We start from the raw sequence: 6,650 nt of genomic DNA, 5'->3' as shown, positions 1-6,650 counted from the left end.
GCAAGTATGGCAGATGAAGTAATGTTTCTTAATTTTTTAAATGCTTTTTAGAAAATTTAATGTTCTCATTTTGTGCAAATAATGTTTTGTATACATTAATAAAATATTCTTTTTTAAGAGTAAACGAAATACCCCCTTCTCCCCATAAATATAGACTCGCTTGAGCGATAAAGTAAAGGGGAGAGAAAAAAATTAAAATTAAAAAAATAATAGTAATAATTGTAGGTATGGCCAGTTGGCTCAATGGATGGAGCACCAGCCCTGAAGCCATGAGTACTCGAGCCCACATCCGGCCCCGTACACCCAACAATCACCCAGCAGTGTGACATGCAAGCCACCTGAACCCCACTGCCCTGCAAAAACCAAAAAAAAAAATAGTAATAATAGTAGGGGTGGCTGGGTGGCAGATAGAGCATTGGCCCTTGAGCCAGGAGCATCCAGGTCCAAATCCGGCCTCAGACACCCAATGATCACCCTGCTATGCAGCCCCAGGAAGGCCACCCAGCCCCATTTGCCCTGCACCCCCCCAAAATAATAAAAAATGTGCTTGAGTCTTTGTTCCAACACCAACAACTCTGTCGTGGGTGGATCACATTCTTTAAAGTCCATCACAAAAGTTGCTTCCATATTTTTCCACCGTTGCCATTGCTGATCGCAACTCCCTCCTTTCGTATTTCTCCACTACCATGTACTATATTTTCTCTCGCCTTTCACTCTGACTCTGCTGTAGGGTAGCTGAGTGGCACAGCAGACAGATCCCTGGCTCTGGGGCCAAGAGGCCCTGAGCCCACCACATAACACCCCTTAGGCCCAGCATCCACCTGGCCCTATGGTCCCAGACAAGCCTTCCAATCCCAGCCCCTTGCAAGAAGTAAAAAAGAAAATGTGTTATATCTGACCTCTCTCCCCCCATGGTCCATCCTCTCCTCCATCACTCACATTCCCCTCTTCCCCCTGTCCCCCCCTCCTCCTTACTCCAGATGCCTATACCCCATTGAGTATATATGCTGTTTCCTCTCCTAGCCACCTCTGATGAGAGTGAAGATCCCCTCATTCCCCCTTGCCTTCCCCCAAATCAACTCCTATTAGACATTTTGAACAAGATTTCCTAAAGGCACCTCAAATTCTTTATGTCCTAAACAGAATCCATTATCTCCCAATCCATCCCTCTTCCCAATTTCTCTTTTTCCATAGAGGGCACTATTATCCTACTAGTCCATCACCTACATTGACAACCTTAGTATCACCCCTCATTTCTCTGTGAAAATCTTCAGCTTCCAAATCTCACCATTTTACCCATAGTATCTCTCACATATGACACCTCCTTTCTGCTCACCTAGTCACCACATTTAACATCTATCACCAGTCCAATTTCAGTAACTTTTCCCTGATTTAGAGCTCTCCTAACTCCAATCTATCTCCACATAGTTGCCTAAGGCATTTTTGTGAAATGTAAATCTGATTATCTTCTCCCTCCTCTCATTATATGCTGGTATTACTTTTCCTCTTCTTGACAATTATAGCTCTTCACATCCTGGCCTTGAACTACTTTTCCAAACTTATTACATATTACCCACCCTTTACATTTTATGGTCCCAACTTGCCAGCCATTTCTCCTTACCATTTGTTTTGGAGTCCTGCTATCCTGCTTGGTGACTACCTCTTCCAACCACTATTTCAGGAAACCCCTAGCTGCTATGTCTTATAATATTCTATCCTCTCCAAGCATCTTCTTGCCAACCCCCTTACCACTGAGTTCATACCTTTCCTGCATTATATAAACTTCCCTTCCCACAATGTACAATGCAGTTTATCTCCATTCTTCATAAAGGGCAATACATTTCCTGTCTATTTTTGCACTGACTGTCACCACCACCTTTTAGAATTTCTGTTGCTTTTTTATGTGAGACTATTCTTTGGTCCTACAAAATCTAACTCCTAAAGCCAGCAAGATATACTTGTATAATGGTGGGGATGGAGGCCACTGCTCTGTAGCATTTCATATTTCTCACCTACTTACTCTCTGGGCTGACTAAAACTGTCTTCATACTGGCAGACTTAGTTTCTGAAAGAAGCGCCCCACCACACCCATTCAAATTCTCTAGAGGTAAGCTTATACTAGAGGGAATATATTCTGCTCAATGTTTTAGCTATTGAGAACCCTCATCAGTACACTTCATTTATACAAACTGGATGCTCACAATGGTGCCACTTTCAGATAAACATAACCATTTACCTAAAAAAATATGGAAAAAAGATGATAATATCTTAAATACATAGTAAAGGAAATCCAGAAATAACAAATACCTCACAGTCCACATGTAAATACAGGTATACTCTACCACCAATGTACTCAGGTTCTATGAGGAAAATAAGTATACCATTTGAAAAGTGGCAGGAAAGCATATGAGTGAGGAAAATCTGTGTACACCTGCTAACTCACAACTCTACAAGCTTTAATGCCATTGATCCAAACCGAAATGTCTGCATAACACAAAACTGCTTCTCTGCTTCTTCTCTGTTCCCCTTTATTTTCTCACTATTCTTCATCTGGGCAAATCATCTTATTTCAGCCTGCTGAAGATCTTCGACTTATTAGAAAAGTGCTGTGAAAATATTATATTCTCTTAATAAGTAGCATCTATCTGAAACCAATAACAAACATTATATGCAATGGGGATAAGATAGAGGCATTCCCAATAAGATTGGGGTGAAACAAGGATGCCCATTTTTACCACTACTATTTAATATTGTGTTAGAAATGTTAGACAAATGTTAGAGAAGAAAAAGAAATTGAAGGAATTAGAATTGAGAAAGAAGAGACAAAACTCTCACTCTTTGCAGATGACATGATAATATAGAGTCCTAAATAATAAAGTCCTAAAAAAAATCATCTAAAAAACTACTAGAAACAATTAGCAACTTTAGCAAAGTCACAGGATATAACATAAACCACATCAATCCATAGCTTTTCTATACTACTAGCAAGATATAGCAGAAAGAACTAGAAAGAGAAATCCCATTAAAGTAACAGACAATATAAAATACTTGGGAGTCTACCTGCCAAGGCAGACTCAGAAAATTTATGAAAACAATTACAAAATACTCACACAAATAAAATCAGATTTAAATAACTGGACAAATATCAACTGCTCATGGATAGGCCAAGGTAATATAATAAAAATGACAATTCTACCTAAATTAAACTACTTATTTGGTGTCTATCAATCAAAATTCCAAAAAATTAATTAGTTAGAAAAAATTGTAAGTAAATTCATATAGAGAAATAAAAGTCAAAAATTTCCAGGGATTTAATGAAAAAAAGTGCAAAAGAAAGTTGCTTAGCCCTACCAGATTTAAAATTATATTATAAAGCATCAGTCATCAAAACTGTTTGGTATTGGCTAAGAAAGAGAGTGGTAGGCACCAGTCTGGGAGCAGCTAGTGGCCTCACGTCTGGGGGACTCCTCCGCATCCCCACCAGCCACCTTGTTTCCAGCCCGGATTCACCCCAAAATGGGAACTTCTGTCAAGGATCAGCTGATTTTGAATGTCCTAAAGGAAGACCAGGTACCCCATAACAAGATCACTGTTGTTGGGGTTGGTACCATTGGCATGGCATGTGCCATCAGTATCTTGATGAAGGACTTGGCTGATGAACTTGCCCTAGTTGATGTCATAGAAGATAAGCTAAAGGGAGAGATGATGGATCTCCAACATGGCAGCCTTTTCCTCAAAACACCAAAGATTGTTTCTGGCAAAGACTACAGTATAACTGCAAACTCAGACTGGTTGTTGTTACTGCTGGGGCACGTCAACAGGAGGGAGAAAGTCATCTTAACTTGGTCCAGCAAAATGTGAATATTTTTAAATTCATCATTCCCAATATTGTTAAATACAGCCCTAATTGCAAGCTGCTTATTGTTTCCAACCCAGTGGATACTTTGACATATGTGGCCTGGAAGCTGAGTGGCTTTGCTAAAAATTGTGTTATTGGAAGTGGTTGCAATCTGGATTCTGCCCGTTTCTGTCTCCTAATGGGGGAGAGACTTGGTATCCATTCTTCAAGTTGTCATGGATGGGTTCTTGGGGAACATGGAGACTCCAGTGTTCCTGTGTGGAGTGATGTGAATGTTGCCGGTGTATCTCTAAAGAATCTTTATCCTGCTTTGGGAACTGATAGTGATTCAGAAAATTGGAAGCAAGTTCACAAACAGGTGTTTGACAGTGCTTATGAAGTCATCAAGTTGAAGGGCTACACTTCTTTGGCCATTGACTTGTCTGTAGCAGATCTGGCAGAAAGCATTATGAAAAATCTTAGGAGAGTGCATCCAATTTCCACCATGATTAAGGGTCTATATGGCATTAATGAAGATGTCTTCCTTAGTGTCCCTTGTGTCTTGGGGCAGAATGGTATTTCTGATGTGGTGAAGGTAAATCTGGCTCTGGAGGAGGAGGTCCATTTAAAGAAGAGTGCAGAAACTCTTTGGGGAATCCAGAAGGAGCTGCAATTTTAAAACTTTAAATGTGCTTCCATTTTACTGTCTTGAGAACATGACAGTGATTAAGGGATTGTGTATGATGTGCTATGGTCAAATCCTTCCTCTGATTTAGTAATTGAACACCAGAAATGTAAAACTTAAGAACACACTCTAGACTCTAGACTCTTCCTAAAGTTAGAAATGGGGAATACATTGTGACTGTTAAACCCTGTTATTTGCAGTGATGCTGGATCAGACTTGTACAGTCATAAACATAGTTGCTGTCAAGCAGAGCCACAGGTTATGTCACTGCCTATTTTGTAGGTGCTAGTTTCCCAAAGGTCCATAACATTCTTGGACACAACACTATACATACTAATAAAGTAGCAATGCTTTATTGATGCATTTTATGCTCCCCTCCATTAGAGCTCTTTAGCATGGCCCCATGAATCACCTTTCCAGAGGACCTGATTTTGTCTACTTATATATACTATTTTAATAGTTGTAAATTTCAATATTATATAAAGATCTATGTATGTACAATGATGCAACCAATTCGACAAGTGTCATACTAACCCAAATACTGAATAAACAACAAAATAACTGAAAAAAGAGTGGTGGATCAGTGGAATAGACTAGGTGTAAAAAAGATAGCAGGAAATGATTATAGTAATCTGCTGTTTGATAAACCCAGTGTCCAGCTTTTGGGATAAAAACTCTTTAATAAAAATTGTTGGGAAAATTGGAAGTTATTATGGCAGAAACTTGGATTAGATCAACACCTCTAACCCTATACCAAGATAAGACCAAAATGGATGCAGGATTTAGATGTAAAAGACAATATTATAAGCAAATTAAGAGCACAAGGAATAGTTTTCCTGTCAGATCTATGGAAAGGGAAGTAGTTTATTGCCACCCACGATAGCTCTGGTGTGGGTCTGGACATTGGCTTATGCGAGTCAGGTTGAATAGAAATGTACACACCACAAGATCATGATACAAAAATCTACTGGTTTTATTTTCAGAAACTCAGACTTTTTATAACAAAAAGTTATCTTAGAAATGACCGGTTAAAGGAGACCCAGTTTCACAATTTCCTGGGTAAATTTACAGTATTTATTCTTAGAAATCAGCATACTTCTCTATCAGAAAAGTCTTTTACAACCACCTCTGGAGCCACAGATTGTCCCAGGTCAGGGTTCTCTGGAGAGCCAATAAATCCTTATAACGAGCAAGAATACATACATATTGCTGATGGAAAAGGTCACCAAGGATATGTGTAAATCACTCCCAGGAGCTGGCACTCAACATATCCCCCCTTCTTAGGCATACTGAAGCTTTAGACAGTGTATTAGGACATCTATATTTCATCCCAGAGAAAAAAGACATCTGAGACAAATGGGAATAATGCACAATATCAATAATAATGCAAAGATACCAGGAAGCATGCTCACTAATAGGTTCATCAAATGAAAAGGATGAAATCTATTAACAAAGATAAACAAATTATCAATACCTGAGTCCATTTCCATTCTAGGTGCCAATGCAATATCATTAACAATTTTATGCAATTGATTCATATCCATAGTTATAGAATCATTATACCATATTCCATTCAAATCACTTTTTATATTATCCCATGGAATAAGTGAAGTATTATATTTTAAAGGAGTAACACAAATAGCAGAAAATCTATAATCACAATGATGTTGTCCCTTGTGTTCATTACAAAGGTTTGTAACACATTAATGAAATGATAAAGATCTTCATTAATTCTCTCCTGAGCCTTTAATGATCTAGTAACATTTTCTGATAATTCTTGAATACATTTAGTTTCTATCTTTTCCTTATTCCCCACTTGTGCAGAAATAGTTATCAAAGTGGCTGCTACAATGGCTGCTACAATACTTAATATTCCAAACACAATGCAACTAACACATCTCTTTTGCCTAATTCTCTTTAATGCTTTTTCTAAGAACTCAGCAGCAGGAGACTTATACCACCCTTCTACCATGGTGGGTATTATAGAAAATTTTGGTTGTGTTATCATGAAAACAACATCATCATCTATCACTTCCTTATTTACACATGCTCGAATAGTGCAATTGTAACTGTTAAGATTTTCTGATAATATTGACATTTTTAAAAGATCCTACCATGAAAGCAATA

The 6,650-nt window shown here is 38.3% G+C and overlaps 1 pseudogene; it reads left to right on the top strand.

Annotated features, from left to right (window-relative positions):
* The first annotated feature begins 3,233 nt into the window (after positions 1 to 3,233).
* Positions 3,234 to 6,162, top strand: LOC141504599 (L-lactate dehydrogenase A chain pseudogene; annotated as a pseudogene).
* Positions 6,163 to 6,650: the final 488 nt, after the last annotated feature.

The sequence above is a fragment of the Macrotis lagotis genome, chromosome 1 (genome assembly GCF_037893015.1).
Source record: "Macrotis lagotis isolate mMagLag1 chromosome 1, bilby.v1.9.chrom.fasta, whole genome shotgun sequence".
NCBI lineage: Eukaryota > Metazoa > Chordata > Mammalia > Peramelemorphia > Peramelidae > Macrotis > Macrotis lagotis.
The sequence above is the reverse complement of the archived record's forward strand: the minus strand, read 5'-3'. Positions and strand labels throughout refer to the sequence as shown.